The sequence below is a fragment of the Arachis stenosperma genome, chromosome 3 (genome assembly GCF_014773155.1).
Source record: "Arachis stenosperma cultivar V10309 chromosome 3, arast.V10309.gnm1.PFL2, whole genome shotgun sequence".
NCBI lineage: Eukaryota > Viridiplantae > Streptophyta > Magnoliopsida > Fabales > Fabaceae > Arachis > Arachis stenosperma.
The window spans coordinates 38,434,663-38,445,770 of NC_080379.1; the positions used below are offsets into that span (position 1 = coordinate 38,434,663).

General features: G+C 44.2%; 1 protein-coding gene across 3 annotated transcripts in view; it reads left to right on the plus strand.

Annotated features, from left to right (window-relative positions):
* Positions 1-11,108, plus strand: part of LOC130968168 (uncharacterized) — a 35,623-nt gene that overhangs the window by 14,677 nt on the left and 9,838 nt on the right. Inside the window, exon 12 of one of the 3 annotated variants that reach the window (XM_057893280.1) lies at positions 2,009-3,176. The exons of the other annotated variants lie outside the window; for them this stretch is intronic. The gene's annotated coding sequence lies outside the window, so the exon portion shown is untranslated. Of the gene's footprint in view, positions 1-2,008; positions 3,177-11,108 lie in introns of those variants that run through there. 3 annotated transcript variants of the gene reach the window in all.

Sequence of the window (11,108 nt, forward strand, 5' to 3'; positions counted from 1 at the left end):
CTTGCCGGAGATGAGGACATTACGGCTCGCCTTCAGGTGTCCTCCTCGGGATAGGGTCATTTAAAGAACAAGGGTCAGCACGACGTAAAAAAAAATCAGGAAAAAACGGGAAAAAAACGAGAAAAAAAAATCGGAGGAGCTTGCTGGAGATGAGGACATTACGGCTCGCCTTCAGGTGTCCTCCTCGGGATAGGGTCATTTAAAGAACAAGGGTCAGCACGACGTAAAAAAAATCGGGAAAAAAAACGAAAAAAATGGGAGGAGCCTGCCGGAGATGAGGCCATTACAGCTCGCCTTCAGGTGTCCTCCTTGGGATAGGGTTATTTAAAGAACGAGGGTCAACACGACCTAAAAAAAAATCTGAAAAAAAAAACGAAAAAAAAGGAGGAGCCTGCCGGAGATGAGGCCATTACGGCTCGCCTTCAGGTGTCCTCCTCGGGATAGGGTCATTTAAAGAACGAGGGTCAGCACGACGTAAAAAAAAATCGGGAAAAAAACGAAAAAAAAAAATCGGAGGAGCCTGCCGGAGATGAGGCCATTACGGCTCGCCTTCAGGTGTCCTCCTCGGGATAGGGTCATTTAAAGAACGAGGGTCAGCACGACGTAAAAAAAAAAAAAAGTGAAAAAAAAAACGAAAAAAAGATCGGAGGAGCTTGCCGGAGATGAGGCCATTACGGCTCGCCTTCAGGTGTCCTCCTTGGGATAGTGTCATTTAAAGAACGAGAGTCAGCATGACGTAAAAAAAAAAAACGTGGATAAAAAACAAAAAAAAAAATTGGAGGATCCTGCCAGAGATGAGGCCATTACGGCTCGCCTTCAGGTGTCCTCCTCGAGATAGGGTCATTTAAAGAACGAGGGTCAGCACGACGTAAAAAAAAAAAAAAAAAAAAAAAACACCGGGAAAAAAAACGAAAAAAAATCGGAGGAGCCTGCCAGAGATGAGGCCATTACGGCTCGCCTTCAGGTGTCCTCCTCGGGATAGGGTCATTTAAAGAACGAGGGTCAGCACGACGTAAAAAAAAAAAAAAACACCGGGAAAAAAAACGAAAAAAAAATCGGAGGAGCCTGCCAGAGATGAGGCCATTATGGCCCGCGTTCAGGTGTCCACCTCGGGATATGGTCATTTAAAGAACGAGGGTAAGCACGACGTAAAAAAAAAAAAAACGGGGAAAAAAAAAATTGGAGGATCCTGCCGGAGATGAGGCCATTACGGCTCGCCTTCAAGTGTCCTCCTCGGGATAGGGTCATTTAAAGAACGAGGGTAAGCACGACGTAAAAAAAAAACCGAGAAAAAAATCGAAAAAAATGGGAGTAGCCTGCCAGAGATGAGGCCATTACGGTTCGCCTTCAGGTGTCCTCCTCGAGATAGGGTCATTTAAAGAACGAAGGTCAGCACGACGTAAAAAAAAAAAAGAAAAAATACATCAGGAAAAAAAACGAAAAAAAATCGGAGGTGTTTTCTGGAGATGAGGCCATTACGGCTCACCTTCAGGTGTCCTCCTCGGGATAGTGTCATTTAAAGAACGAGGGTCAGCACGACGAAAGAAAAGGGGAAAAACGAAAAAAAAAAAAATCGGAGGAGCCTGCCGGAGATGAGGCCATTACGGCTCGCCTTCAGGTGTCCTCCTCGGATAGGGTCATTTAAAGAACGAGGGTCAGCACGACGTAAAAAAAATCGGAAAAAAATGAAAAAACAAAATCGGAGGAGCCTGCCGGAGATGAGGCCATTACGGCTCGCCTTCAGGTGTCCTCCTCGGGATAGGGTCATTTAAAGAACGAGGGTCAGCACGACGTAAAAAGAAAAAAAACATGGAAAAAAAAACGAAAAAAATATCGGAGGAGCTTGCCGGAGATGAGGCCATTACAGCTCGCCTTCAGGTGTCCTCCTTGGGATAGGGTCATTTAAAGAACGAGAGTCAGCATGACGTAAAAAAAAAACGTGGAAAAAAAACAAAAAAAAATATTGGAGGATCCTGCCGGATATGAGGCCATTAAGGCTCGCCTTCAGGTGTCTTCCTCGGGATAGGGTCATTTAAAGAACGAGGGTCAGCACGACGTAAAAAAAAAATCGGGAAAAAAATCGAAAAAAATGGGAGGAGCCTGCTGGAGATGAGGCCATTACGGCTCGCCTTCAGGTGTCCTCTTCGAGATAGGGTGATTTAAATAACGAGGGTCAGCATGACGTAAAAAAAAAAAAAAGAAAAAAGAAAAAAAACATCAGGAAAAAAAAACGAAAAAAAATCGGAGGAGCCTTCCGGAGATGAGGCCATTACGGCTCACCTTTAGGTGTCCTCCTCGGGATAGTGTCATTTAAAGAAAGAGGGTCAGCACGACAAAAAAAAAAAAACGGGGAATAAACGAAAAAAAAAATCGGAGGAGCTTGCCGGAGATGGGGCCATTACGGCTCGCCTTCAGGTGTCCTCCTAGGGATATGGTCATTTAAAGAACGAGGCTCAGCATGACGTAAAAAAAAAGAAAAAAAACATCGGAAAAAAAAACGAAAAAAAAAATCGGAGGAGCCTGCCAGAGATGAGGCTATTATGGCTCGCCTTCATGTGTCCACCTCAGGATAAGGTCATTTAAAGAACGAGGGTAAGCACGACGTAAAAAAAAAACCGAGAAAAAAATCGAAAAAAATGTGAGGAGCCTGCCAGAGATGAGGCCGTTACGGTTCGCCTTCAGGTATCCTCCTCGAGATAGGGTCATTTAAAGAACGAGGGTCAGCACGACGTAAAAAAAAAAAAAAAGAAAAAAAAACATCAGGAAAAAAAACGAAAAAAAATCGGAGGTGTTTTCCGGAGATGAGGCCATTACGGCTCACCTTCAGGTGTCCTCCTCGGGATAGTGTCATTTAAAGAACGAGGGTAAGCACGACGTAAAAAAAAAACGGGGAAAAAAACGAAAAAAAATTGGAGGATCCTGCCGGAGATGAGGCCATTACGGCTCGCCTTCAAGTGTCCTCCTCGAGATAGGGTCATTTAAAGAACGAGAGCCAGCACGACGTAAAAAAAAAAAAAAAAGAAAAAAAAAACATCAGGAAAAAAAATGAAAAAAAATTGGAGGTGTTTTCCGGAGATGAGGCCATTATGGCTCACCTTCAGGTGTCCTCCTCGGGATAGTGTCATTTAAAGAACGAGGGTCAGCACGACGAAAAAAAAAAAATCGGAGGAGCCTGCCGGAGATGAGGCCATTACGGCTCTCCTTCAGGTGTCTTCCTCGGGATAGGGTCATTTAGAGAACGAGGGTCAGCACGACGTAAAAAAAAAATCGGAAAAAAAACGAAAAAAACAAAATCGGAGGAGCCTGCCGGAGATGAGGCCATTACGACTCGCCTTCAGGTGTCCTCCTCGGGATAGGGTCAATTAAAGAACGAGGGTCAGCACGACGTAAAAAGAAAAAAAAAACGTGGAAAAAAAACGAAAAAAAAAATTGGAGGAGCTTGCCGGAGATGAGGCCATTTCGGCTCGCCTTCAGGTGTCCTCCTTGGGATAGGGTCATTTAAAGAACGAGAGTCAGCATGACGTAAAAAAAAAAAAACGTGGAAAAAAAACAATAATCAAAATTGGAGGATCCTGCCAGATATGAGGCCATTAAGGCTCGCCTTCAGGTGTCTTGCTCGGGATAGGGTCATTTAAAGAACGATGGTCAGCACGACGTAAAAAAAAAATCGGGAAAAAAATCGAAAAAAATGGGAGGAGCCTGCCGGAGATGAGGCCATTACGGCTCGCCTTCAGGTGTCCTCTTCGAGATAGGGTCATTTAAAGAACGAGGGTCAGCACGACGTAAAAAAAAAAAAAAAAAAAAAAAAAACATCAGGAAAAAAAAACGAAAAAAAATCGGAGGAGCCTTCCGGAGATGAGGCCATTACGGCTCGCCTTCAGGTGTCCTCCTAGGGATAGAGTCATTTAAAGAACGAGGGTCAGCACGACGTAAAAAAAAAGGGAAAAAAATGAAAAAAAAATTGGAGGATCCTGCCGGAGATGAGGCCATTACGACTCGCCTTCAAGTGTCCTCCTTGGTATAGGGTCATTTAAAGAACGTGGGTAAGCACGACGTAAAAAAAAAAAAAATCGAGAAAAAAATCGAAAAAAATGGGAGGAGCCTGCCAGAGATGAGGCCATTACGGTTCGCCTTCAGGTGTCCTCCTCGAGATAGGGTCATTTAAAGAACGAGGGTCAGCACGACGTAAAAAAAAAAAAAAAAAAAACATCAGGAAAAAAAACAAAAAAAATCGGAGGTGTTTTCCAGAGATGAGGCCATTACGGCTCACCTTCAGGTGTCCTCCTCGGGATAGTGTCATTTAAAGAACGAGGGTCAGCACGACGAAAAAAAAAATTGGGAAAAAAATCGAAAAAAATGAGAGGAGCCTGCCGGAGATGAGGCCATTACGGCTCGCCTTCAGGTGTCCTCCTCGATATAGGGCCATTTAAAGAAAGAGGGTCAGCACGACGTAAAAAAAAAAAAAAAAGAAAAAAAACATCGGGAAAAAAAACGAGAAAAAAATCGGAGGAGCCTTCCGTAGATGAGGCCATTACGGCTCGCCTTAAGGTGTCCTCCTCGGGATAGTGTCATTTAAAGAACGAAGGTCAGCACGACGTAAAAAAAAAACCAGGAAAAAAAACGAGAAAAAATCGGAGGAGCTTGCCGGAGATGAGGACATTACGGCTCGCCTTCAGGTGTCCTCCTCGGGATAGGGTCATTTAAAGAACAAGGGTCAGCACGACGTAAAAAAAAATCGGGAAAAAACGGGAAAAAACGAGAAAAAAAAATCGGAGGAGCTTGCTGGAGATGAGGACATTACGGCTCGCCTTCAGGTGTCCTCCTCGGGATAGGGTCATTTAAAGAACAAGGGTCAGCACGACGTAAAAAAAAATCGGGAAAAAAAAAACGAAAAAAATGGGAGGAGCCTGCCGGAGATGAGGCCATTACAGCTCGCCTTCAGGTGTCCTCCTTGGGATAGGGTTATTTAAAGAACGAGGGTCAACACGACGTAAAAAAAAAATCTGAAAAAAAACGAAAAAAAAGGAGGAGCCTGCCGGAGATGAGGCCATTACGGCTTGCCTTCAGGTGTCCTCCTCGGGATAGGGTCATTTAAAGAACGAGGGTCAGCACGACGTAAAAAAAAAACCGGGAAAAAAACGAAAAAAAAATCGGAGGAGCCTGCCAGAGATGAGGCCATTACGGCTCGCCTTCAGGTGTCCTCCTCGGGATAGGGTCATTTAAAGAACGAGGGTCAGCACGACGTAAAAAAAAAAAAAAGTGAAAAAAAAAAACGAAAAAAAGATCGGAGGAGCTTGCCGGAGATGAGGCCATTACGGCTCGCCTTCAGGTGTCCTCCTTGCGATAGTGTCATTTAAAGAACGAGAGTCAGCATGACGTAAAAAAAAAAACGTGGATAAAAAACAAAAAAAAAATTGGAGGATCCTGCCGGAGATGAGGCCATTACGGCTCGCCTTCAGGTGTCCTCTTCGAGATAGGGTTATTTAAAGAACGAGGGTCAGCACGACGTAAAAAAAAAAAAAAAAAAAAACACCAGGAAAAAAACGAAAAAAAATCGGAGGAGCCTTCCGGAGATGAGGCCATTACGGCTCGCCTTCAGGTGTCCTCCTAGGGATAGGGTCATTTAAAGAACGAGGGTCAACATGACGTAAAAAAAAAAAACATCGGAAAAAAAAAACGAAAAAAAAAAATCGGAGGAGCCTGCCAGAGATGAGGCTATTATGGCTCGCGTTCAGGTGTCCACCTCGGGATAGGGTCATTTAAAGAACGAGGGTAAGCACGACGTAAAAAAAAAAACCGAGAAAAAAATCGAAAAAAATGGGAGTAGCCTGCCAGAGATGAGGCCATTACGGTTCGCCTTCAGGTGTCCTCCTCGAGATAGGGTCATTTAAAGAACGAAGGTCAGCACGATGTAAAAAAAAAAAAAAGAAAAAAATACATCAGGAAAAAAAACAAAAAAAAATCGGATGTGTTTTCTGGAGATGAGGCCATTACGGCTCACCTTCAGGTGTCCTCCTCGGGATAGTGTCATTTAAAGAACGAGGGTCAGCACGACGAAAGAAAAGGGGAAAAACGAAAAAAAAAAAAATCGGAGGAGCCTGCCGGAGATGAGGCCATTACGGCTCGCCTTGAGGTGTCCTCCTCGGGATAGGGTCATTTAAAGAACGAGGGTCAGCACGACGTAAAAAAAAAATCGGAAAAAATGAAAAAAAAAAATCGGAGGAGCCTGCCAGAGATGAGGCCATTACGGCTCGCCTTCAGGTGTCCTCCTCGGGATAGGGTCATTTAAAGAACGAGGGTCAGCACGACGTAAAAAAAAAAAAAACAGGGAAAAAAAACGAAAAAAAAATCGGAGGAGCTTGCCGAGATGAGGCCATTACGGCTCGCCTTCAGGTGTCCTCCTCGGGATAGGGTCATTTAAAGAACGAGAGTCAGCATGACGTAAAAAAAAAAACGGGGAAAAAAACAAAAAAAAATTGGAGGATCCTGCCGGATATGAGGCCATTAAGGCTCGCCTTCAGGTGTCTTCCTCGGGATAGGGTCATTTAAAGAACGAGGGTCAGCACGACCTAAAAAAAAAATCGGGAAAAAAATCGAAAAAAATGGGAGCCTGCTGGAGATGAGGCCATTACGGCTCGCCTTCAGGTGTCCTCTTCGATAGGGTCATTTAATAACGAGGGTCAGCACGACGTAAAAAAAAAAAAAAAAAAAAAAAAAAAAAAACACCAGGAAAAAAAAAAAAAAATCGGAGGAGCCTGCCAGAGATGAGGCCATTACGGCTCGCCTTTAGGTGTCCTCCTCGGGATAGTGTCATTTAAAGAAAGAGGGTCAGCACGACGAAAAAAAAAACGGGAAAAAACGAAAAAAAAATCGGAGGAGCTGCCAGAGATGAGGCCATTACGGCTCGCCTTCAGGTGTCCTCCTCGGGATAGGGTCATTTAAAGAACGAGGGTCAGCACGACGTAAAAAAAAAAAAAAAACACCGGAAAAAAACGAAAAAAAAATCGGAGGAGCTGCCAGAGATGAGGCCATTACGGCTCGCCTTCAGGTGTCCTCCTCGGGATAGGGTCATTTAAAGAACGAGGGTAAGCACGACGTAAAAAAAAAACCGGGAAAAAAATCGAAAAAAATCGGAGGAGCCTGCCAGAGATGAGGCCATTACGGTTCGCCTTCAGGTATCCTCCTCGAGATAGGGTCATTTAAAGAACGAGGGTCAGCACGACGTAAAAAAAAAAAAAAAAAAAAACATCAGGAAAAAAAACGAAAAAAAATTGGAGGTGTTTTCCGGAGATGAGGCCATTACGGCTCACCTTCAGGTGTCCTCCTCGGGATAGGGTCATTTAAAGAACGAGGGTAAGCACGACGTAAAAAAAAACGGGGAAAAAATGAAAAAAAAATGGAGGATCCTGCCAGAGATGAGGCCATTAGGGCTCGCCTTCAAGTGTCCTCCTCGAGATAGGGTCATTTAAAGAACGAGGGTCAGCACGACGTAAAAAAAAAAAGAAAAAAAACATCAGGAAAAAAAAAAAAAATTGGAGGTGATTTCCGGAGATGAGGCCATTATGGCTCACCTTCAGGTGTCCTCCTCGGGATAGTGTCATTTAAAGAACGAGGGTCAGCACGACGAAAAAAAAAATCGGAAAAAAATGAAAAAACAAAATCGGGAGCCTGCCGAGATGAGGCCATTACGGCTCGCCTTCAGGTGTCCTCCTCGGGATAGGGTCATTTAAAGAACGAGGGTCAGCACGACGTAAAAAAAAAAAAAACACGGAAAAAAAAACGAAAAAAAAATCGGAGGAGCCTGCCAGAGATGAGGCCATTACAGCTCGCCTTCAGGTGTCCTCCTTGGTATAGGGTCATTTAAGAACGAGGTCAGCATGACGTAAAAAAAAAAACGTGAAAAAAAACAAAAAAAAATATTGGAGGATCCTGCCATATGAGGCCATTAAGGCTCGCCTTCAGGTGTCCTCCTCGGGATAGGGTCATTTAAAGAACGAGGGTCAGCACGACGTAAAAAAAATCGGAAAAAAATCGAAAAAAATGGGAGGAGCCTGCTGGAGATGAGGCCATTACGGCTCGCCTTCAGGTGTCCTCCTCGAGATAGGGTCATTTAAATAACGAGGGTCAGCACGACGTAAAAAAAAAAAAAAAAAAAAAAACACCGGGAAAAAAAACGAAAAAATCGAGGAGGCCTTCCGGAGATGAGGCCATTACGGCTCCCTTCAGGTGTCCTCCTCGGGATAGTGTCATTTAAAGAAGAGGGTCAGCACGACGAAAAAAAAAAACGGAAAAAAAAAAATCGGAGCTCCGAGATGAGGCCATTACGGCTCGCCTTCAGGTGTCCTCCTCGGGATAGGTCATTTAAAGAACGAGGGTCAGCACGACGTAAAAAAAAAAAAAAAAAACACGGAAAAAAAAACGAAAAAAAATCGGAGGAGCTGCCAGAGATGGGGCCATTACGGCTCGCCTTCAGGTGTCCTCCTCGGGATAGGGTCATTTAAAGAACAAGGGTAAGCACGACGTAAAAAAAAAAAAAAAAAACGAAAAAAAGTGAGGAGCCTGCCAGAGATGAGGCCATTACGGTCGCCTTCAGGTATCCTCCTCGATAGGGTCATTTAAAGAACGAGGGTCAGCACGACGTAAAAAAAAAAAAAAAACAAAACCAGGAAAAAAACGAAAAAAAATTGGAGGTGCCGGATGAGGCCATTACGGCTCACCTTCAAGTGTCCTCCTCGGATAGTCATTTAAAGAACGAGGGTAAGCACGACGTAAAAAAAAAACGGGAAAAAAACGAAAAAAAATTGGAGGATCCTGCCGGATGAGGCCATTACGGCTCGCCTTCAAGGTGTCCTCCTAGGATAGCGTCGTTTAAAGAACGAGGTCAGCACGACGTAAAAAAAAAAAAAAAAAAACGGAAAAAAATGAAAAAAAATCGGAGGTGCCAGAGATGAGGCCATTACGGCTCGCCTTCAGGTGTCCTCCTCGGGATAGGTCATTTAAAGAACGAGGGTCAGCACGACGAAAAAAAAAAAATCGGAGGAGCCTGCCAGAGATGAGGCCATTACGGCTCTCCTTCAGGTGTCCTCCTCGGATAGGGTCATTTAAAGAACGAGGGTCAGCACGACGTAAAAAAAAAATGGGAAAAAAAAGAAAAAAAATCGGAGGAGCCTGCCAGAGATGGGGCCATTACGGCTCGCCTTCAGGTGTCCTCTCGGGATAGGGTCATTAAAAACGAGGTCACACGACTAAAAAAAAAAAACGGAAAAAAAACGAAAAAAAAATCGGAGGAGCTGCCAGAGATGAGGCCATTACGGCTCGCCTTCAGGTGTCCTCCTCGGGATAGGGTCATTTAAGAACGAGAGGGTCAGCATGACGTAAAAAAAAATGAAAAAAAACAAAAAAAAATCGGAGGATCCTGCCAGAGAGGCCATACGGCTCGCCTTCAGGTGTCCTCCTCGGGATAGGGTCATTTAAAGAACGAGGGTCAGCACGACGTAAAAAAAAAAACCGGAAAAAAAATCGAAAAAAATCGGAGGAGCCTGCCAGAGATGAGGCCATTACGGCTCGCCTTCAGGTGTCCTCCTCGGGATAGGGTCATTTAAAGAACGAGGGTCAGCACGACGTAAAAAAAAAAAAAAAAAAAAACGGGAAAAAAAAACGAAAAAATCGGAGGCTTCCAGATGAGGCCATTACGGCTCACCTTTAGGTGTCCTCCTCGGATAGGGTCATTTAAAGAAGGGTCAGCACACGACAAAAAAAAAAACGGGAATAAACAAAAAAAAATCGGAGGAGCTGCCGAGATAGGCCATTACGGCTCGCCTTCAGGTGTCCTCCTCGGATAGGGTCATTTAAAGAACGAGGGTCAGCACGACGAAAAAAAAAAAAAAAAACACGGAAAAAAAACGAAAAAAATCGAGGAGCTGCCAGAGATGAGGCCATTATGGCTCGCCTTCAGGTGTCCTCCTCGGGATAGGGTCATTTAAAGAACGAGGGTAAGCACGACGTAAAAAAAAAAAACGGGAAAAAAACGAAAAAAAAATCGGAGGAGCCTGCCAGAGATGAGGCCATTACGGCTCGCCTTCAGGTGTCCTCCTCGGGATAGGGTCATTTAAAGAACGAGGGTCAGCAAGACGTAAAAAAAAAACCGGAAAAAACGAAAAAAAATCGGGAGCCTGCCGAGATGAGGCCATTACGGCTCCTTCAGGTGTCCTCCTCGAGATAGGGTCATTTAAAGAACGAGGTCAGCACGACGTAAAAAAAAAAAAAAAAAAAACACGGAAAAAAAAACGAAAAAAATCGGAGGAGTCTTCCAGATGAGGCCATTACGGCTCACCTTCAGTGTCCTCCTCGGATAGTGTCATTTAAGAACGAGGGTCAGCACGACGTAAAAAAAAAGGGAAAAACGAAAAAAAAAATCGGAGGAGCCTGCCAGAGATGAGGCCATTACGGCTCGCCTTCAGGTGTCCTCCTCGGATAGGGTCATTTAAAGAACAAGGGTCAGCACGACGTAAAAAAAAAAAAAACGAAAAAAAAAAAAAATCGGAGGAGCTGCCAGAGATGAGGCCATTACGGCTCGCCTTCAGGTGTCCTCCTCGGGATAGGGTCATTTAAAGAACGAGGGTCAGCACGACGAAAAAAAAAATGGGGAAAAAAAAACGAAAAAAAATCGAGAGCCTTCCGAGATGAGGCCATTACGGCTCGCCTTCAGGTTCCTCCTCGGGATAGGGTCATTTAAAGAACGAGGTCAGCACGACGTAAAAAAAAAAAAAACCAGAAAAAAAATCGAAAAAAGGGGAGCCTGCCAGATGAGCCATTACGGCTCGCCTTCAGGTCCTCCTCGAGATAGGGTCATTTAAAGAACGAGGATCAGCACGTGGAAAAAAAAAAAAAAAAAAACGAAAAAAAAAAAAAACGAGGAGCCTTCCGAGATGAGGCCATTACGGCTCGCCTTCAGTAGTCCTCCTCGGGATAGGGTCATTTAAAGAACGAGGGTCAGCACGACGTAAAAAAAAAAGGAAAAAAACTAAAAAAAAAATTGGAGGAGCCGCCGGATGAGCCATTACGGGTCACCTTCAGGTGTCCTCCTAGGGATAGGGTCATTTAAAGAA